Source organism: Lithobates pipiens, unplaced genomic scaffold (genome assembly GCF_037356315.1).
Source record: "Lithobates pipiens isolate NorthernLeopardFrog02 unplaced genomic scaffold, aLitPip1_a1.2 Scaffold_27, whole genome shotgun sequence".
Taxonomy (NCBI): domain Eukaryota; kingdom Metazoa; phylum Chordata; class Amphibia; order Anura; family Ranidae; genus Lithobates; species Lithobates pipiens.
Window position 1 is genome coordinate 195,720,543 of NW_027507788.1, and position 23,356 is coordinate 195,743,898.

The 23,356-nt window shown below is 39.4% G+C and overlaps 1 long non-coding RNA gene across 1 annotated transcript; it reads left to right on the forward strand.

Moving 5' to 3' along the window:
* Positions 1-11,854: 11,854 nt before the first annotated feature.
* LOC143934458 (uncharacterized) lies at positions 11,855-22,824 on the forward strand. The gene is made up of 2 exons (XR_013263272.1): positions 11,855-19,136; positions 19,334-22,824. It is a non-coding gene; the product is annotated as an uncharacterized LOC143934458 (long non-coding RNA).
* Positions 22,825-23,356: the final 532 nt, after the last annotated feature.

Below are 23,356 nucleotides of genomic sequence, written 5' to 3' on the forward strand. Positions count from 1 at the left end.
GTCGTGGATACAGGATGGTAGTCAGATGCAAAATCCAAAACCCTCAACAATATTTTTTAAATTGCTGTATAGACATGCTTGCTTAATTTTGGCACTCAAATTTAAGATTATTTTATGCAAAGCAATGGCAATTTGCAAGGCAATTCTTACATCACTGATCATCGATTAAAGTAGATTGATTAAGACTTTGAATAAGAATATGTATTGGAATAATTTTCCAGTTGTTACAAATTTTGTCTAACTTTAACCAAACAACTTAGCATTGATATTATCATGCTGCTCCAAAGTGTGTAGTTGGGGAGATCGATTATGATTTGACCACTGCTCAGCTAATATTGGACACACCTGTCAACTCTTTAGATTATTTGTAAGCAATTAGTGTTTGAGCTTGTTGTAGATATGGGATGTCAGATTCAATATTCAACTCCTTAATGATTTTTTTTAAATTAGTGTATAGTTCTCAAATTTCAGACAACATCAGACTTATCTTATGAGAACAGTGCCAATTGGCAAGGATCCCTTAACATCACTGATCAATGATTAAAGTCATTTGAGTATTTAAAGATTCTAAAAGTGTAGGTGCCAGTGTTCTACCCATAAATTACTTATGGTGTGGCCTATGAAATAACGGAGCATAAAAGTCACATTAATATTTCATTAACGTCAAATGGCCGTTAAGCGCCTCCTCCCACCTTGGTAAAGGTTTCAGTTGAGCGCTCTAAGCCAGCTACAGTGAGTAATGAGATAAGATATAATGGCCTGAACAGTCAAATGTCAGTTTGTTGACACTAGAAGAGTGAGGCAAGGTAGATGCAAATCAACAGTGTTTGCCCTACCCCACTGCACTCATGGAGACACCTGTCTATTCCACCTGCTTGTCTACATTCCCATGTACAGCACAGTGCATTTTAAGGACAAGCGTTCAGCTTGGAAACGTAACTTTGTTGAGTCTGATATGCCAGTTTTTGTCACCTATTCTTTGCTTTCTTCTTGACGTAACCAGCAGAGAAGGTGTGTGGGGGCTGGAATGCCAGTAACGGGGGGAAAAGGGGCGGGAGAATATTCTCACGAAAGAACCTACATTACGCAAGTCAGTTCTGTGATGGCCTATCCCATCTCAGAAGGACACACCTAATAAGACTTTGAGCGTGGAGATTGGTTTGTTGAAAAGAATGCACCTGTATTGGGAGGGGTGAAGACCTACATGTAAGCCAAGCCCTTAGCCTCCTCAGTCTCTTCTTGTTTCTCAGCTTAAACAAGCAACATCGCTCCAGGGCTCCCAAGAAGACGCAGAACATCTTTCAACACTTAAAGACTGCCGGTTTTTCTCTTTATGTCCTTATTTGTCCTTTGTACCATGTACCATTTTATGTAAAGCCTTCTTGCTTTACAGTTTTTTTTTTTTTTACTTTTTTTTTTTGTTTTTCTGAAATTGTCACCTGGCTAAATGAGAAGGCACCAAGACAAGATATCTTGAAGATGCAAAGAAAGAAGACTTTGATGACCATTTTGTTGATTTATTTTTCTCTTGTCCTGTTACAATGGCGCCGGGGGTATTTCCTTATGAAGAACTATTCTCTCTTCCCTTGGTGAAGTAATATTAATGCAGTTTTTTTTCTTTATGCTGGTTTCAAGGTATTGTTGTACTGTTAGGATCATGTGCAGTAGAAGGGAAAATACAAAGAGCCATGTCTAGGAATATCTTTTTGGCTTTTTTGGTGTAAAGCTTTTCTTTCAGGTGGTTTGGAAGAATTGGTGCTTCTTTGAGATCGGATTTCATTCTAGTCTGCTTCTGCAATGCACAGAGTAAAGAGTATGAATTCAAACTCTTTAGCCCTCAACCAGCCCAACCAGTTAGGGCAGGTACTCACACGCAGCCGCAAGGCATTCAGTATTGGGCACAAAGGCAGAGAAGCAGTTACATGAGATTTATAGTGGGGGAAGTGAGGGCGTTCTGGCTCTGAAAATGCATACGTATCAACGTGACAGTAGAGACGGAAGATTAGAAAGAAAAAAAAGAGATTTGTTTCTATACATTTTTGTTTATACTAGTGGTATGCATTGATGTAATTTTATTGTAGTGTTTAACATGTGTTAGTGCTAGTGAGGTATGTTGTAATATGTCTGCTTTGTTTTTTTTAAAAAAAATTGGAAATTGTTGGTCAACAGATGTTGTGTTTAAAGCTCCTTTATGATGTTTGCTTTCATCCAATCGCTTCCTTAATTTTTCGGATGATTTGCTTGCTTTTCTGTGCCTAAAACTAGACATAGATTTTAGGTTGAAATCTGGCCAAGATATAAATGCTGAAAGATCTTTCTCCAGAAAGTTCTTTTCATAAATATGCATACTCAGATAGTGGCTTTGGAAGAGAAAGGGGACAACAAGAAAGAATCCCCAAAACTGCCTTATCTTGTAGAAAACAACAGCTATCAGCTGAAAATTCCAGCACAGCCAATCATAATTTCCCCAAATGTCAAAAAATGAAAGATGTTTGTATTCCTGATGTCCATTGATTTGGGGGAACTCAATGAAATGTGAAGGCAGCTATGTCATGTTTATGGGTACCTTAAGGCTGGAGCTTGTCCCTTCTATGCCTGGAAGAACCTGCCTTAACCTGTAGAGTCTTGTTTTGTAGTAAACATACCCAAGACAAACCACAACAAGTTAGATGGGCTGTATGGGGTGTCCACATTTTCTTTTGTTCTAATTTGCAGTGCAGTAGTATATAGTAATGGCTCAGTATTGTGGTTGTTTAGTTGTAGAAGCAACTTCCTTGTTTGAACATATACATTGGCTATTGATGATGCATCTACATAGGGTAGCTGTGGTCAGATGATGTGTAGGAGGAAACACGGTGCTTTAAATTGTGTGTGTATACCTTTCTCATTACACATTTATGAATCTCAGCATTCCCAAAAAGCATCTCTTAGTTTTGATGGCTTTTAAAAAATAACTTTTGCATCATATGGTTCATAGAATGTGTAATGAGAAAAGTTTTTCAGAAATATTTTTAGGCAAATTATTTCTTGATATGCATATATGATTGATTAATGCTAATTTCCTGTCAGAATTGTTTTAAATAATCATAATTTTTCTTAATGAAATTCTATATGCATTGTGGATGTGAAAAACAGGCTGTGTTGCATTTTTACTTTCAAAATGGCTTCCCCTCAGTCTGCAGTCTTAAGCTCCATACACACTATCAGTTTTTCTGCTGAGTTTTTCCTTCAGATTTACCAAAACCGTGTAGTGCAAGGGCCTGCCTGATTGCATACAAATTGAAACGCCTAAGGTTTGACCTCATATTATATGGTTTTGGTAAATCTGAAGGAAAAACTCAGCAGAAAAACTGATAGTGTGTATGGGGCTTTAGTGTCTAGAGAGATGTTTCCTTTCTAAAAGGTGAAATGGTTCAAAATCAACAAAAAAGTGTGTTTAGTATTAAATATAAAAGGTCTGTGAGACAGATTTTATGAAGTCTGATTGGCCTACATTTGGTAACGTACCAGTTGCACTTAAGGGACTACCCCCATGTACTGAATCCCGCCATATTCTAGGAAGTGCAATAGAGAAAATTAACCCTTTAGTAACTTTTGCCCATTTATTAAGAAATGAAAGCTTAGTTAAAAGGGAATGTGTAGGTTTGTTAGTCCCGCATTTTACAAAAATGGGATTGATAATGAGATATAAGTTGTTTGAAGGTCCTGCTGTAGAATTTAATAAAATACAAGAGCTTAGGCAAAGTGTCTTTTGGCTGACAGGTTTCAGAATTCACATAAAATCTTGGCGGTTGTGACCAGACTCAGCATGTCTTATCTGTTTGAGCAGCAGATAAAGGTTTAGGTTTACAAGTCTTTGTTCTACACACAGTCTCTTTACTATTGATTAAGAATTGACACTGAGGGTTAACCAGCAGGTTAGTCTTTCACACTAGAGTCACATTCCTCTCTGGGGCAGGAGCTACCTTTGCAATGTATAGAAGAAGCATTAGAGGCCTTTATTTGATACCTGATACCGTGCAAAAGGCCAGGACATTGCAGCTTGAAAATAACATGGCTAAGAAATAGTCGCAGGGGGGGGGGGGGGGAGTTGGGCGGGAGAAGAGGAGCGGGCGGGAAGAAAATAGGTAAAGCAGGTAGAAGGAGATAATTACTGCTTATAGAGGTGGAGTCGAGTTTTAGTTAAGTTTCTTGTTTTGCTCTGTTCTTTATCCATTCTCTGCTGCTTTCCCTGAGGCCTGGTCACTGCTAATAACGGTGATGATTAACTAAGTGGGAACTGTAACCTGGGAGACCGTCAGGTGGGTTTTAGATTTCAGGAGGACCCATCGCTTGAATGAAGACCAGCTTTAGGCACCTGTACAACAGTGAGCTTTAAAACTGACTTTTTGTTGTCTTTTTTATCTACATGTGTACCTTTAACTGTCATTTAAAGTACCACGTCGTTTCCCATTTACTTGTGTTCTTTGCTCTGAACCTTCCTCCTTCTCTTTATCTGTCTTTGTGCTAGAATGGAAGCCATAACTAGGTCGTATCTAACTTATGTTATGTGATCTTGGGAGTCAGATAGACTTGTCTTTAGGGAACACTGCTGCACGCCATGATCTAGCATTCTCGGGCATTTTTGTACATGTTCTGATTGTGAAAGCACTCAGGGAGAGAACGAATTGGTTAGCTGTACCTGAAGTATTTTGACCGTGTCCCTCTAGGTCTAGTTTATCTGCTAGTTAATTTGTATAGAGATGCGGAATTCTTAAAATTAAAAAAAGTGGCATATTAGCAATCCCATGCATGCCATATTGAATGCTTATTGGTCTCATTGTTGCATTGTGAAAGTCATTTGCCTGAGCTGTACATAAAGTTAAAGCCGTGCTGGTGATAAGCTAGGAGGGTGGACTATGTTTTATATGTCTACAGCAAAATGGCTGATCTGAAGATTCCATTTTAATTGACGTATATAGAAACCTTTGCGGTTTTCAGAAAATGTGCCAATAGGAAAACAGGATTGTTCAGTCACAAGACGCACATTATTAAAGATTATCTCTGCCTGTGGTTTCATTTTATGATTAAATCGTATGCATTTTTTTTTTCAAACTGGAAGAAGGTTTATCTGATTTGACAGATAGTAGTAAGAATTCCTCAATTTCTTTGGGATTAAGAAGATATCTGTTGCATATCTTGCCTATGTAAAAAAAGGGGAGTGCATAGCCACTGTGTTCAAGCTCTAACAATCAAACTGAATGTAAATTTACAGAACAGGCCAGAGCTGTTACTGGTTAAACTGCTTGCATGAAAGAATGCATTACATATTAAATTGTTATAGGACAAATTGCAGTACAGTTAATACGATTAATATACCAATATACTGTATACAACAAACTAATAGCAAAAATAAATAACGAAGATGATAATTAATAGTTTTGCATTTAATAATTTTTTTTTTTTATGCAGTGACTCACAGTAATTAGTATTTTGTTATTTATTAAATTTTCTTATTTAGTAACTCACAGCAACCAATAAGTCATTTTATCTAATTGACTACTCTTAAGCTTAATACACATTATACTATTTTTGTTGTTCAATTTCCTTTAGCTTCACCTTCAACTATGTAGTGCAAGGGCCTCCCTGACTGCATACAATTTGAAAGTCTTTAGGTTTGACCTCATATTATATGGTTTTGGTAAAATCTAAAGGAAAGTTGTACGTGAAAATTGTATAAAAAGTGTATTGTGTGTAGCCAGCTTTAAAAGAAAAGTTAGTTGGTTACTATGAGCTACTTCGCCTTACACATCATCCTTCTCTATAGCTTTATCTGTGTGTATTTAAATGCATATAATTAATTACTGATGCTGTATTGTTTTATATTAAGTGTGCAGTCATTTGTTCAGCTTTGTTACATAATGCCTACAAATTATCTATATTTCCAACAGAGAAAATACTGGGATAACCTAATTATATAAAAAAAAATAGTTCAATTAAATATTAGCATACATTATTGATAACAAAATAGCAATAATAGAATATTACAAAACTGAAAACAATTTTGTTGCTGTTGCTAATACAATAATAGCAATTTGTTTTCTTAGACACATGTGAAGAACTAATGGTAGTTAGTGAATTATTAATTTAAAGATTATTGGTATAAGCCACTAAAATGCATAGTGGAATATATAATGTACTAGTAATAATACCCATTCATATCTAGTCAACATTCCCAGGTATGAAAGAGCATACTGCTTTTTTTCCATTACCTGATAATAGATCCGATAAGGATCCAAGTTTACCGAGTGACAGGTGTGGTATGAAGCCACATTGTCTGCTGGCATATATTGACAAGTAATTAATCATTAAAAAGCACTGGGAAAATCTTCACTAAATAGTAGGACTATTATGTACCTTTTTTTTTTTTTCTTTTCTTATCACTTAGAGCTAAGGGTTTAATGTTCTTATATTCCTGTAGTCTTAACAACCAAAATATCTTTTATATATATCAATAAGCTGAGAGCGTTATAAGGATAGCAGGCCCTGCTGTAAGTATAGGCAGCTTTTTGCTAGGCCTGGTAGGCTGGCTTAAAGTGTATGATGCTTTGGAATAGACCATGCATTGCCATACGTAGACATTAAAACCCAGAATGAAACATTACATTTATAATATAAGAAAAAAAAGTAATACATTGGATATGGTCTTTTTTAATAAGACATAGAGAAGAGTGCTAAATCATAGAACTCAGATTGTAGTTCCTTTAAATCCTGCCAGTGTTTGGACACTATGGGGTTGATTTACTAAACACGGAGAGTGCAATATATCTGGTGCAGCTCTACATCGAAGCCAATCGGCTTTTAACTTCAGCTTGTTCAATTAAGCTTTGACAATATAACCTGGAAGCTGATTGGTTTCTATGCAGAGCTGCACCAGATTTTGCACTCTTCAGTTTTAGTAAATCAACCCCTATGGGTTACTATGTTGTGCATGTTGCCCTTCCTCATTACTGAATAAATATGGAAATATGGATGACATAATAAATGTGGAAAATTAGTTGTAGATTACATCAGTTGTGGCCTGATAGTCTAAAGACCTTGGAGCTGGGGTAAATGTTGCCCATATCAGGCAATTGTATTTGCTTGCTTACTTATCTGCTAGATCATATAAAATAGTCAGTGAACCACCACTCCCATACCTATACCAATTTAATAGGATTAGTTCAGGCCTTGTGATTGGGCACTGGTGCGGGCTGCTAAGCCCTAATCAAGTCAATGAGTAACTGTGTGGGTTCAGCTCAATACAATATTTCTTCATTAAGTGTCTGGAATCATTTGGTGCCCATTGGATATTGTAGGAGCATGGGGCCTAATGATGCAGATTGATGTCCACTACATTTTGATTAGGTGTCGATCCAGATTGTTATTTAGAGTTTATAGCAACCAGTTTATTTGCTTAAAGCAGTTGTAAAGGCACAAGGTTTTGTTTTTTCTTAATGCATTCTATGCTTTAAGATAAAAAAAATCTTCTGTGTGTAGCAGCCCCCCCTCCAGTTCCCCCCTAATTGCCCACCTGAGCCCCTTCTCTCTCCAGCGATTTCCACAATCCCCTCAGCCATACAGGACACTCCTGATTGGCTGAGACAGAGCAGCGGCGCCATTGGCTCCCACAGCTTTCAATCAAAGTCAGCCAGCCAATCAGGGGATAGAGGGGGCGGGGCTAGGTCAGGGTTCATGTCTGAATGGATACACGGAGCTGTGACTTGGCTCATAGCAAGCTGCTGGCTGAGGGGCACTCAAAGGAGGGAGGGCCAGGAGCAGCAAAGAGAGACCCGAGAAGAGGAGGATCCAGGCTGCCCTGTGCAAAACTAACTGCACAGAGGAGGTAAGTATAACATGTTTGTTATTTAAAAAAAATAAAACTAAATGAGCCTTTACAATTACTTTAAATGAGCAAATGTGCAGATGCTGTTAGGCTACATTGCCATCTTTGCATGCTTTACAGTTCTAGGCTGGTGCGTTTCAGACACGTTTCACATATTTTACCATTCAACCCTAAGAAGGTGTATTTTGCTGAACCAAATTAGGAAGCTTTTTTTTTCTTTATTGCACCATTAAAGTCCTAGACCCCTCTCCTTCTGGCAGCAGCGTTTTGGCAGACCCTTGATGCTTGTAAATTCCTGTAATATGTTTGAGGGTGCCAAGCGCTTGGGCGTTCATTTAATTGGCCAAAATAAATATTTTTTCTGGCCATTGAGATAAATTTACGCTCAAATGTTAAATGCGCCTATGCACGTTTAGGTGCATCAAGCGTTTTTTTTCTGCCAAAACTCTGCTGCTTCTGGATGCACTGGCTGTGGGGGGGGGGTTTCTTTTTTCTGATTTTAATTGCCCCTGCCTCTAAACACCTATGTGTGCATAGGCTAACATGCAGGGCCATTTAGAGGCAGGAAAAAATAATGGCAAACGCCCCTAGGAGCAGGAGAAAAAAAAATCCAATGTACATGAGGCCTAAATGTTTGTTAGTATGGGGCTTTAGTGTCAAAGGTTTGTTATTTGTGTAGGGGTAAAATAATTTCTTTATTAAGAAAAAGGTATTTATTTTTTAATTGCTGAGGAATGGTGAATTGAATGCTGACACTGTGATCTTCACTACCGTGAATGGATCTGCTTATGCTTTAGGCCCTGATTGTATATGTGGTGAAAACAGAGAGCCACCATTAACATTATTCATGGCATTAGGAGAGGCATCCACCCAGAAGTACCATACACTGAACCAAAAGAGAAAAATTGATAGATAGATAGATAGATAGATAGATAGATAGATAGGTAGATAGGTAGATGGATAGAATGGGATCTTAAAGTGTAAATAGTTGCAGTGCATAGAAATAAAACCGCTTTAGATTAAATAATGCATTTTCTTCTTTTTCATGCAGTAAAATGTTTGTGTTTTACTGAAATAAAATGGACAGGTATGAATAGGCCCCAGTGTATTTTTGATAGTTCAGTTCTTTATTTGCCCCAGGTTTCCTGAAGCTGGCAATACACCAAAAGGTGTTCCAATTCTGGTGATGGCTGGCAACCCATGACAATAGCTAAATTTAAATGTTCCAGGCATTTGGTATCATAGCCAAATATACTAGGTGGCCAGGCTTTCGTTACAAGTTGGCTCTGGGTTGGTTCACAGATGCAATCCAGTGCATTTTGAATCTGCTTAAAAAACACATGCACAAAGTTTTCCATCTATTTCAATGGCCCTAGTCTACACCAATGCAGTCAACAAATGTGGAAAATGTTGCATTTTTCTGTATGGAACGCATTTGGGGTGCAAGAATACGCATTGGAACGTGCATGCCATGAATTGAGATGGAAAAAAAAGGGGGGAAAAAAACACCATATAAAAAAAAAAAAACACACCAGAACGCATCAAAAATAATACATCTGTCAACCAAACCATCTGCTGCTCATTTCATAAGGCTGGGAATATAATTTTGGTTCTTTGAGGTGGGAATTAACCAGCATTTATTTTTGAAAGCTCATTGTAGGGCCACTTTCCTAAACACTGTAAGGGTCATGTGAGAATTGTCATTCATGACAGTTCATATAGTTTCTGACATTGCTTAGAGTGACAGTGCCACTTTCTGCCCAGCCATGTCACAGGCACAGAATGGGTGTGTGACTTGGCAGGAAGGAACTAGGCTTGGCAGGAATGGGATCCTGGCCCATTTATGAGATGTCAGCTGACATTTCATGTATAATGGGAAGTCTGTCTATACTTTAGGGGCTGCTATAGAAGAACTGTAGAGCACTTTTGACATGAATGACCCTTTATTCATGGATCTACATCAGCAGTAGTCCTGTGCTTTTTTCGAAATCTGGGTTGGAGGAATTGGCATTTTTTTTAACATGAGGCTGAAATCATGTAGAGTTTATGAGGTTTATTTGACAAAGGCAATTATTTGGTCATTGGTAAGGCTAGGTTCACACCTATACAGGTTGCAGTTGATGCATTTTCCAGGTGCATTTTGCGTTTTTCAATACACGTTTTTGATCCTAAGGCTGGATTCACACCTATGCATTTTTAGTGCTTTTTGCATTTTGCAGATTTGCACTACAGAACGTGTTCCATAGAAAACAATGTTAAATGGACTGTAGTACAAATCTGAAAAATGCAAAAAAGCACTAAAACTGCATGAATCCACCCTTGGAAGTCTATAGAAACAAAAACACAACCTGCTGGTCCCTGGCCCTTTCCATAAAATGCACAGATGTGAACGTGACCATATTAAACCCATGTTAAATTGACTGTAGTGTGGTCCTGCAAAACTGAAAACGCACTAAAAAATGCATAGGTGTGAACCAGGCCTAAATGGTTAATAATGAATGTAAAATGGCTATATGCTGTACATTTATTATGTTATCTCTGCATAGTCATTCAAGTTTTTAACATTTTACAGTTTTTTGGTAATGGCTACTACAACACAATTTAAGCAGATTCAGGTGATGGCTGAGTTGCCTTTGGGTAAATGGCTATGAATAATGTTGGAATATTTTGTCTGCTGGCTCTCTGTTCACCATTAGCAGTGCATGTGGTGTTTTCAAGTTAAAGGCCCAAGCATGCTTATACATACATGGTTCATGTCTATGGGCGCACTAACTGAGATGGTTAGACCTTCTCTGGTGGCCAACACCATCTAATATCTTCAGCTACATTTCTTACAATGAAACCAATGCAACATAATTATACGACACAGGCCTCATCACTCATTAGCACTTCTTCTAGAGAGAATACAAGGTTGGCCAGCTTGTTTAATAATTAAATAATGTGTCTATCTGTCTGCCCAATGCCCATCCCCTTTCCCATTTCATACTAGTAGGTCCTCAATAGTTGCTTAGCACCTATGTCCATTAAGAGCAGACCATACTCTTGTTAAGCACATTGTAATCTGAAGATGATTGAGATAATGCAAAATACATTAATTGCCTCTTCAATGACCAACATGACCATGTTAAATATCTATCAGTAAACGCTGCTGCCTGCTGAATATAGAGCTTCCTTCTTTGTTGCATACAAGCCTTGTTTGTGTGTCTGTTTATTTTACTCTTCAATACGACTGGCTTGTTGTACGCCCCTTCCTAATAAGTACATTGTGCAGTTGGCTGACTCAGAAAATCCTGCTTGCTATGGATTATAGTGTGGGTGTTCTTTACACCACTTGCAGCTGCAAATCTACATTCCCCTCTTCTTGTCCGTTGAAAACCTGGAGGCCATTTTGTTCCCTTTCTGTTATCTCCACGAGACAAAATGGTGATAATAACAAAAAAACAATCTCTGCCAGTTCTTTTTTAAGGCATTAGCCACCACTATGGGGAAGACTATTTTTGTCTTTATTAAAAAAAAAAAAAAAAATCTTAAACCAGTATGACGCGCATTTGATATTTAAAGAACATATTGTTAAATGATAAAGCTGATTACACCACAGTCGCCATGCTGAGGTCAGTCTTCTGCAATATCGGTCCCGACTTTATTTTCTGCTCTGCATTTTTTCATCTGACGCCAGGATTTTTAGAAGTAAACTTGTGATTCAAAAATTCCACTTGCAAGGAATGGCATTGTGAATTGCAGACGAGTTAGCATGACTAAACAAGTCGTTGGAAATACCTGAGGGGGAAGTAAAATGCAGTGAAAATTCCTTTAAGCTTTTTACTGTAGAAATGTTGTTATCTCCCCTTAAAAAAAAAATTCTGGTGTTAATTTGCTTGAATGATCTTTCCTGGTTTTTTTTTTTTTAATCTATCACACGTTCTTTTTTTTTTTGTGCATGGGAATCTGGAATGATAGAACTTCCTAATCTCTTATCTTCATATGGTAAGTGAGATCTAGTGCATGGCCTATAACTCTTTCTCTTTGTCTTTCCTCCCTAAGTCACACCTCCTACTTCTGACCTCCAGCCCACTGCTTGCACTTGCCCTCTGGGATCATGTGACACTATTGCCATCTTACTGGGCAGCATTGGATGATGTCTCTGTTTCTAATACTGCCTGGTAATGATGATTATGGTGTCCCACAAACAACATGGGGTAGTGTGGCGAGATATTAAGCAGAAAAAGGTTAGTGGATTGATGTGAACATTAATACCTCCTGTAAATGAATGGGTAGATTAGTTTTAAGAGCTAGCACAGTGGTCCTCAAACTCTCCCCTGTGGATTGGATGTGGTTCTTTGCTTGCTTCTAAGTGGTCTTTGGAGCACCATTTCTCCCAATGATCCCAACAATGCAATATGCCATTTATTCCACTTACACCAGCAATGGGGCACTATTCCTCCCACTGACACCAACAACAGGGCACATTTCCATTAACATAATGGGGCATTATGTAGTGCAACTCATCCCCAAATTAATGGGTACCTTACTCACACTGGCATTGGGGCATTTTTTTAGTACAGCCTTGCCCCGATAAAGTCTGAAGCCAAGTGAACTTGTCCTTTTTGTTTGGAAAGTTTGGAGACCCCTGTGCTAGTATAATGTATATGTAGGGAAAACTATTAATATTCTTCAAATAAAATAGTAATATATTAATATTTCATTGATTACATGGAGTAAAATGCTCATTGCTTGTGTTGAGTTGGTTATTTTTGATCCATTTACAATATATATGGTACATAACTGCATTGCTAATTTTTTTTATATATTTCTTCATAAGTGGGTGTGGGGGCAGAAAAAAAATCCACTGCATTCTTATCATTTTTTCCCAGCCTGTGGGCTACAGAACAACTCCCCCTGTTATCTAAATGAGGAGAGGGGGAGGAGTTATGTAGTTCTAAAACACTTTGTGTGTGTGTGTGTGTTCCAGTGACAACCACTCCTCCATTGATAAAGTATGGTGAGTGAGTGTTGTTGCCCAGGGGACAGAAAGTGTGTTACTGGCAGGATCGTCAGGTGAAAATAAAGAAAGATAAAACTAACGCAGTCACCACATTCAAGGACTGTTAAGCTGCATTATATTCAGTTTATGTTCTTGGGTTTACACTTTAAAGTAGCACTGAGCCATTTTTTTTTTTGGTTTACGTACTATTAGACTATAGGTGATGACTGGTGTTCTGCAACTGAAGGACACAAGCGTGGACCTCTGTGGACATCTTACTAGACAGTGCTGGATTTATTTTACATTTTCTAACACTGTCTGGTAACGATGTTTAAAGAGTGAGCCAATACACTCCGTACGCCAGAAGATTCCTGGATGAAAATTTCAACTGATGGTGGAAAGGACAAGGTATGAATAAAATGTATTGCAAAATCATAGCATGACACCGTGGCTTCGTGGATAGAAACCTGTAAGGGCAATAATATGCAGGCAACAACCAGCCATGATAAATCACACTTAAATGACCTAGGGGGTTCTAATTGCATACATCTATGTTGGATTTATGAAATTAAATATAATTAACATTATCATTTGTATACAATATTATATACAAAAATACTCTGTCATAAACGTAAAAAAAAAAATGCATTTTTTCTTATCCATAAATCATTTTTATTCACTTTCAGTGTGCCTCTGAAATTAATAGCCAAATTCACTACAACAGGAGGAGTCAATTATCTAGCAAAACCCCTCCCTCTTACCACATCTTAGCCCCCTCCTCTTCTGGGAGTGTCTAATTACTCTTCGGGGGGTCTAGCGGCCTTGTCCCTCCCTACAGGCCCTGAAGGCGCATACTATAGACCAGTGATGGCGAACCTTGGCACCCCAGATGTTTTGGAACTACATTACCCATGATGCTCCTCTACACTGCAGAGTGCATGAGCCATCATGGGAAATGTCGTTCCAAAACATCTGGGGTGCCAAGGTTCGCCATCACTGCTATAGACTATTACTTGAGTGACAACTCTGAGTCTGCTGGGACTGCTGACATCACATCCAAGATGGCGGCACCTAACAGCATTCTTAGGGCTTTTGGATGTCTACACAACTGAGGCTTTTACAGGTAAATAACAGGTATAATATACTTTAAATGCAGATAATCTTATGGGAAGATTGTTTTTGAAATGCATGGTCTGATTAAAGCTTGGTTGACGCTTGATACTTGGAAAAAAAAAATCTTTTTTTTTGAGTCTATGATATGCACTTAACAAGGAAAATACTATTAAGTAACAAAATCATCATACATTTTGAAAGATTATGACAGTTAAAAGACCGTTTTGAGAAGTTTCCTAAGCTTAAAAAAAAAAAAAAAAAAACTTCCATAAGGATTCAGAACGCTTACTGCCCAATTGGCAATTATGTCAATAACGCAAATTGAGTTACACATGAAGAAAGGAATCAGTTTGGCCATTTTAATCATGAAGGTACTGTACAACACCACAGCTATTTCTACAGAACATCCGCAGTTTCAGGTATAGTCTTTTAGTTTTTGGTGTCGAAGATCTGTCAAAACAATCTTGGTTAGCCTATATTTTCTCTGAATAGCCAAACAGTTTTTTTTGTTTTTGTTTTCCTGTTTTGGAGTCCTGGTAGGGAAATTTTTCTTCATTTCCTGTCTTGGAGATACAACTGGAAGTGCGAAGAAATCTTCCCAAAGTGTTCTGTAGACAGCTTTCTAAGATAGGCGTTCCATTTTAGACAGTTGCCACAAGGCAGGGGTGGACTGGGAAATTGTCCCTTGGGCCGCTCTGATGACCTATGAAAAGGCTTCCCGACATGCCTAAAGGCTTTATGGTGAAGAGGAGTGAAAAGTCCCCACCGATGTCCTACTAGGTGCAGAATGAGGATAGAGCGCAAGCCACCACCCAGGCAAGGATGGTATATGCTGTTTCCAAGCAGGGACTGGCTCTGTGCCCCACTGGAGGCTCTCCTTCCCTGGCCAGCCCTGACCGAGCCACCCTGGATCCCCCCTGCAGCCCCCGGGCAACCCCTGTAGGCCTGTTTGGGAACCCAAAGTTGGTGCAGCAGGTGGTGTCCATCCCAACCTGCCCAGTGAGCAGAGAGTACCTGGAGCAGAGCTTTAGTCTAGGATGGGGGTTGGGAGGAGGTGAGGAAGAGAGGGGCTGAATTGCTGCATCATGGGCCTCTAGTTTGTACTTGCCCCCTGGGCCAAAGTTTCCAGTAAGCCCCTGCTACAAGGACACGTCCCCATTAGACTGTCTATTATCTTTTGCTCTGGTGACAACTCTACAATTTAGGATTTTCCCTAATTTTGTGTCTTGACAATGACAGCCAGCAGGATAAATAGGGTGAGCTTAGACCACAATACAATCTATAATAGGTAGAGGGGCACTGAACATGGGTTTTCACAGGTTATCAAAATGTAAACTGAAATGAGTCATTACTTGAGCCCAATTAGCCGCTATTCAGCAGCTCATCACAAAAATAGGGACCCGCCAGGAGAAGATATTCACCTGAGTTGAGAAATCCAATGGTGTAATGGTGTAATGGTGAAAGAGAGCACCAAATGAAAAATCTTTACGAGTCTAAAGTCTTTATTGTTCAACTGGTTGCAACCAGCAGGGAAAAAGACAGCCAACGCGTTTCAGCGGGAGCATTCAACCTCCCTTCATCGGGGCTGAGTAAATTGGCAGGATTTTAAACGGACGCAACAATACTTGTAAGCAGACTGATTTGCAGGCAGAGGTTGTTGTAGATAAAATTCAGTGCTGGTATCCATAATAAATACTGCTACATTTCCCGTGACTACCAGCACTGACTGTTGTCTATAACAACCTCTTTCTGCAAATCAGTCTGCGTACATGTATTGTTGAGTCCATTTAACATCCTGCCCTGATGAAAGAGGCTCTGTGTGTGCTGCCCTCCCTCTCCCAGTCTGAGTGCAGTTGTGCAGGGCAGGAAGCTCTTTAGGTAACCACATTAGCTGCCTTAGTATATTTCAATAGATTTTAATAAATGCACAAAATGAGAAAGCGAGTTATTTTTATATCCGCTTTATTTAAATGCTAATGGTTACAAAATCACTCTGTAAGCTTTAGCTACAAGCTGAATGAATATAAAAACCTGTAACACAGGCTCACCATAGTGGGGCAACTTGACTGTTGCTTGACAAAAAATACTCAGCAAACTCTAACCATACTGTTGGAATAAGTCAACACTATAACTTTAAATCAACACAGCTGCATTGTTCTGCTGTCACAGGCGGTTTGCCATGATTACATTACACAGAGACACACACCGGAGCCACGGCGAAGAAAACACAGGGAGATCCTGGAACACGGGCAAGGTCAGAGTAACAATGTTTCTGCTCATTTACCCTGACTCATTGCTTTACATACAACACCTTCTTCTCCACTGCTCTAAGGGCAACCTTACACACCCTATTTTTTTTTTTTTTTATTCTTTTTCTTTGTTACACACCCTATTAAAAGCAAATGATGCAACAGATCAGTGTTGCCCGCAAAGATGATCAAACTTTGTGCTCCTTATCATAGGCAAGGTATCCAAAATGTGTATATATATATATATATATATATATATATATATATATATATATATATATATATATATATTAAAAAAAGCATACAACAAAAATGTTGTCACCTACCTCTGCTGCGTGAAATCTGCGAAAGGTCCCAGCAGGTCCCAGCAGTGCAGACCAGGGGGTGGCCTGTCTGTTAAGGGCGCCGGCCCCTCTATCCACGCCATCCCCTAGATCAGGGGTCTCAAACTGGTGGCCCTCCAGCTGTTGCCAAACTACAAGTCCCATCATGCCTCTGCCTGTGGGAGTCATGCTTGTAATGGTCAGCCTTGCAATGCCTCATGGGACTTGTAGTTTTGCAACAGTTGGAGGGCCGCAAGTTTGAGACCCCTGCCCTAGATGTATAATAGATAGATTTATCCATTGCGTGAATCTATCCGCGGATGCCACGGCCACTCCCCATTCATGCGTGCAGCCGCTTTTAGGACACCGGGCACATGAATTACAGCGGCAGGGGGTGTGTTTTTAAGCACCTGATTAGAGCCATAGGCTCTAATAGGCTTCAAAATATTGTGGACTCGTGGCGCAGAGCATTGCGCTCGGAGATTTTCTAACACTGAATTGCCTCTCCGCCAATCAGGAAGTGTGCGTCTGATACACGTTTCCCGATTGGCTGAAAGGTCAGGTGATCCTATTGGATGCCTAGGAGGAGGAGGGGGATGCACCATTGGAGGAGGAAGAAAGCAGCCAGACACGCTGCCCGCCCGGCTGCTTCCTAGATGGGGTAAGTGCGAGACTTTGATGTCCTGACCGTCCTCTGGGGGGGTTGCCGCTGGGCCGCTGTGGCTGTTTACCTCCCTCCAAAGAAAAAAACGCCAACCGCCACCCCATCATCACTTATCTCCACCCCATCATTAGTGAGTGATCAGACTAAATTTTGGCTTACAACATGAAAACACATATAGCTTATTACCTTTTAGAATAGGTAGTAGTTTATTTATTACAGGTACTTGTATAGTGTTGTCAATTTGCATAGTGCTTTACATATATATTGTTCATTCAGATCAGTCCCTGCCCTTAAGAAGCTTACAATCTAAGGTCCCTAAAGCCTGGCGCATACTATTGTTTTTTTTTCCTGGGTTGAACAGAAAAAAAAAAACTGTCAGCTCTGGTCGGAGCCGCTGTACTAACTATCCAAAGTTAGTATAGAGATCCCACACTGAGCTGCCCCCCCCCCCCCCCCCCAGAACACTCCAATCAGGAGTTGGTCAGCTGCTGGTTTTTCAGCATGCTTGTCCAACAGACCTACATACACATGGGCCGAATGTCGGCTGGTTTTCTCAAACCGGCCAATCTCTCCTGAGATTTGGCCCATGTGTACGGGGTTTAACTCACATTTTTACATAGACATACTGAGGCCAATTTAGACAGGAGCAAGTTAATCTATCAGAATATCTTTGGAGTGTTGTTAAAAACCAGATTACCCCCATGCAGGCACAGGGAGAACATGCAGGCGCTAGGCAGGCAGTGCCATGGTTGGGATTCAAACCAACGACCCTAGTGCTGCTAAGCAGAAATGCTAACCACCTAGCCACTGTTCTGCCCAACCACTTGAATTAAATTGTTTAACAATGCCATCTAAATTGTTACCCATTAGGCCTTATTCACATGGCCATGGTTAAGCACCCACAGGAATGCCAAATTGGGAGCAGTGGCTGTGTCCATGCAGCCACTGCATCCCAATAGACACGAATGCATTGAACACCTTTGCACCCCATGTGGGCAATCACAGACCTTTGCATGGATGTACTCTTAAGTACACCTTTTGGATAGACCAGGAATAGGTTAAAACTCCTGTCACTTTACACTCGGGGAGCGTTCCCTTAACTTCCTATCCTGAAGACACAACAGGAAGTGAGGGGAATTCCCATATTAGACAGATGTAACTTCCATCGCCTCTTCCCATTGGAAGATTCCCCTTATTTTGGTGACAGCTCGAACATTTTGGATTTCCCATCACATTCTGTCTTGGTTATGATGGTCTCCAGGACAAACACAGAGGGTTAATCCCCCTCCAATGGAGAGCAAAAAAATTGTCAAAGGATCTAACCCTTCTGCACATTATCCAAAACTTAAATGTAATTTAAAGGATTTCTTTAAAGAAAACATGAAAAAAATCAACCCAGAGTTATTAGACATATTATCGAGCAAGCACTGTGTGAGCAATACACTTTCTAAAGAATTGAAGTTTTGCATTTTCTGAATCGGTAACAGATCTATATACGGTCACATTTTAAGACCAAACGAATGAGTCTTAGTCAATGTCGCTGAAATATCTGTTGTATCCTTGTGGCCTACTTAAAGGATAATACCTTTGCACATATTTGTAATTTGATTGATTGACAGTTCCATATGGCTGTCCTGGAATACAGGAAAAATAAGCTTTTTGATGAAAGTAGGTGTGGCTTGGTTCTTCAGTACATACAATTAAGAGATAATACGATTCATTTAAACGAGGCAGTTGTTTAACAGGAAATAAAGAATTAGAAATGAAACGATTGGGATGTATCCTGGAAAAGAATGTCAAAAGCCAGCAAAGTTGCAGTTGCAATGTTCTACTGTTAATTACGTTTTTGCCCTTTTTATTTGCACTCGCTTTGCCTAAAACCGACAACTGGCGCTATAATATAAATGTTACACTGGAGGAAAACAATTCAGATCATCCTATGGTAAAAATATATATTTTACTTATCTCTATTTTCAAATATAATTTCATTCATAGCCTATTTTTTTTTATTCAAAACCTAAATCTTAATGCACCAAGATCCCTTTTTTTTTTTTGTGGAACCTAAAATATTGGACCTTACGAAAAATATATATCAATAAATATTGTTTTTAAAGGATTTTTTTTTTTTTTAATTTTTAGTGTGCGTGAGAAATTCACCTTGACTAGTAGAGTTTAATATTTTACATGCTGTCAAGTTGTTTTAATGGGTCTACATACCGAAAGACTTTTTAGAAGATCGGCCTCCAGGAAGGAGCAAAAGCAGAATCTGAACTTTCTGAACTAGAAAATACGTTTCATGAGAAAAATTCCAGCACTGGAAGGAAACGACAGAGAGAAAAAAAAAAAAAAAAGCTGCTGAACTTGTTTTTTGCCAACGGCAAGTTAATACATGGAATTTGATATTTTTGTTATCTGCTTTTTGGAAGCCCCGGTAGAGTCTGCAAGAGGTCAAAAGACAAAGTATTCTAGTTGAAAATGATTTTTTTGAAACATTAACTTTCTGGGGTCTAGGTGTTCTCCCCACCCCCACAAATTTAAATTGTTCCTTCCTTTATTTGCTAAGAGGGAAGGAGCTGATTAGGCTGATGCAGGGAATAAAGCCTGCTTTTGTTAAACATTTATTTATCCAAGCCAAACGTGGCTACATTAGTCAGACTCACAAGGCGGCCCAGAAGAGGGTTGGGTCCTACAAGTGACATGCTTGATACACAACGTCAAATCCCTTAATATTGTCTCTTCTCCCATTTCTTAAGTAGCCCACATTATCGTACTTCAAGCCATTCAGGTTCAGATATCTTTCATTTGTCTTGGGAAAACAATATATGAATACAAAACTCTTCCACACCTGTTGGAAAAATGATCTACTACTAGAAATATGATAAGTTATAGGTATATAAGTTACTTTCATTAAGGTGTACAAATGTACTCTCAGTCCATCAACCCAAATAATTGATCCTAAATCTTCATTTTTTTTATGTTTTTTTAAAATTCAAATGCGAATGGACTAAGCATTTTTTCTAAGATATTCCATAATTTTTATGCTGCATACAAACGTACTTTGCTTTAACGTTTTTAGGCTAAAAGTTAAGGTGTGCCAACTGTTACCCCCCCTCTAAACAAAATCTTCTGTATTGGATCCTTTATATCATGCTGTATACTAATTATGTATTTATTGCACAGAATTTTAAAGGAATAACTTCTTCATTACACAAAAGTGTTTGGTATCCCTGAGTGCCCGTTCACACAGGGGCGACGCGACTTGCAGCGCGACTCACAGACGCGACCTGCACACGACTTCAGCGGCGACTTGCAAAATGACTTCTGTATAGAAGTCAATGCAAGTCGCCTGAAGTCGCCCCGAAAATACTACAGGAACCTTTTTCTAAGTTGACTTGAGTCGCTCCTATTAGAACGGTTCCATAGTACAGAACGGAGCGCGACTTGTCAGGCGGCTAAGTCGCCTGACAAGTCGCGGTAGTGTGAACGGGCACTGAGAGTCCATTCACACAGGAGCAACTTTAGATCTGACTTGAAGTCGTCCCAAGTTGACTCAAGTCGTGCGACGTGATAAAATCAATGTAAGTGAATGAGAGCCGTCTTAATGTACACTACTGAAGTCGCTCCAACTTCAGAAAAGGTTCCTGTACTACTTCAATCCGACTTCTAGGCAACTTGTACCCATTGATTTCAATGGAAGTTGCCTCCAAGTCTGATCCCCTGTCTTAACTGAAGCAACTTTCCAGGAAGTAAAAATAGTTTTCTAGGCAAACCCCTCCCTCCCACAGAGCTCATTATTATGTGATTGGCCACTGGCAAAGTCCCCTGTCCTGGAGGCAACTTCAAGTTGCCTTGTTAGTTGCCTCAAGTCGTGCTGTGATTTATACTCAAGTCGTGTCCAAGTCGCCTCCCAAAGTCGCGCTGGAAGTCGTGTTGCCCCTGTGTGAATGGACTCTTATGCCGCGTACACACGGTCGGAGAATCTGTCGGAATGCGTCTTATCTGACCGTGTCGTCGGATAATCCGACTGTGTGTGGCATGCATCGGACTGATTCCGTCCGAATCTCCGTCGGACCCAATTTTCCAACATGTTGGAAATATTTCCCGACCAACTGGGCCGGTCGGACGTAATCCGATCATGTGTAGAGAATTTTGATCGGACCAAGTGCCACGCATGCTCAGATCAAATTCCTACATCAAAGCTATTGGCTACTAGCGTGAATCTAGTCCCAACGTAACGAAATTACGTCATCACGTTCTGAAAGATCAGATTTTTCGACAACTTAGTCCGACCGTGTGTATGCAACAGTTTCGGACACAATCCGTCAGGCTAAATCTGACGGACAAAATCCGACGGATTTGGTTGTGGAAATCTCCGACCGCGTGTACAGGGGCTTAGTGTACTATGTTCCAGGAGAGCCGTATGATATTGCCAAAGCATTACAAAATAACAAGCCAAACATGGTAATGCCGAGAACACCTAAATTGCCATTGCCTGTCCATTGGCAGGTACAAGACTTCAAACATTTGGGGACGTTGCCTTCATACTATCGCTATTACATGTTTTTACGTCACGATGTAGATAGAACCACAAAACTTATCTCAAATAAAATAATTTTTATTTATAAGGTTATACCAATGGTTATTCAAGTAAATATGACTATATTATAGTATTAAATGTGGAAGTGGTAATGCATGTATTATTTTATTAGGAAGTGGTAATGCATGTAATATTTTATTAGGAAGTGGTAATGCATGTAATATTTTATTAAGAAACTTACCTGTTGATAATGGTAATGGTTAATTTGGTTGCACATACTTTAAAGGTCATTTAAATGGAAGAGCGTGTTGGTAGGTACACCATGGACTGGTAGGACATGACACCATCGGAACCTCGGAAGATGGAGGTTAGGTATAAACGTTTTGCAAAGACCTTCATCGAGGATGATTGCCTGTTGACCAGTGTCTTACCAGACAAGGTTAGATCTATGTACCATTGTCTAATACTGTCTGGTAATGCCGTTGGTTACAGTTGACCTAGTCTTCGGTTGTAAGCGTTCCCTGGCACATGAAAGTATTATGGTTTTATTGCTTTATTTCCAGACTATATCTGAATAAAAAACAGAAAGGGGAAGGCGGTAAGTAGAAAATGTGATGCATGGAGCAATTATACTTAGCCGTTAAGTGTGGTTCAAAAGTACAATTCATGAAAGCCGATCAAAGTACACCTTATCTCTAAACTCATAAATGTGATAAGCTGAAGATACATGACTGCCATATGTAAAAAAAATATGTATTGGGTGTGTCAAGGCCGTGCAACTCAGTTGATAAAAATTGCGGGGATGGATAACTCTGTACATGATATATTGTGCTTACAATTCTAATATTTAATAAAACACTTTTTAGATATGAGAATTACAAAGCTGCCAAATCTATAACATTTCAATTTCAATGTGTACTACTGATTTCCGACAATTTTATTGAAAAATAAAATTTTCATTGTACGTGGGTTCCTACTCCAAAGTGGCAATACCTAGAAACCAGTGTTTGTTTTACATGTATCTGAAATTAAATTTTTTTATTGAAATATGTTATGTATCAAGTGCAATAATAAAAATATAATAAACTCTGAAGATGTGTTAAGTATGATCTTTGTGTATCTGTTTTGCTCTGGACCCATTAACTAAATTGTTTCTATCTGTGCTGCGATAACAGAACTAAAGCCTGGTACACAATGTGAATTTTTTTTTTTTTTTCAACCCAGTGGGCTGAATTAAAAAAACAACTGAAGCACTCAGGAGGAGCCGATGTACTTACTATGCAATGTTAGTACAGAACTTCCCCTGCTGAGCTGTTGTGTTCTGACAGGGGGATGCCAGAATACACCAGTCAGCGCTTTCAGCCATTGGCTGGGAGTGCTGATCAGTAGACCTTTTTCGGTCATGCCCCTTCAACTGAAGCTAGACATTCGTAAGCACACAGGCCGAATGTCTCTTGAAAAGCCCGATATTTGGCCCATATGTATGGGGCTTAATGGACGAAACTTTTTTTTTCCATTTTTGGAGAGAAGGTTCTAACCCGCCAGTTTTTTTTTTGCCATCTGTGTCTCATTGGAGAGGACTCCTGTCCCATAGCCAAAAAGTAAAGTGAGAGGGAATCCAGAGG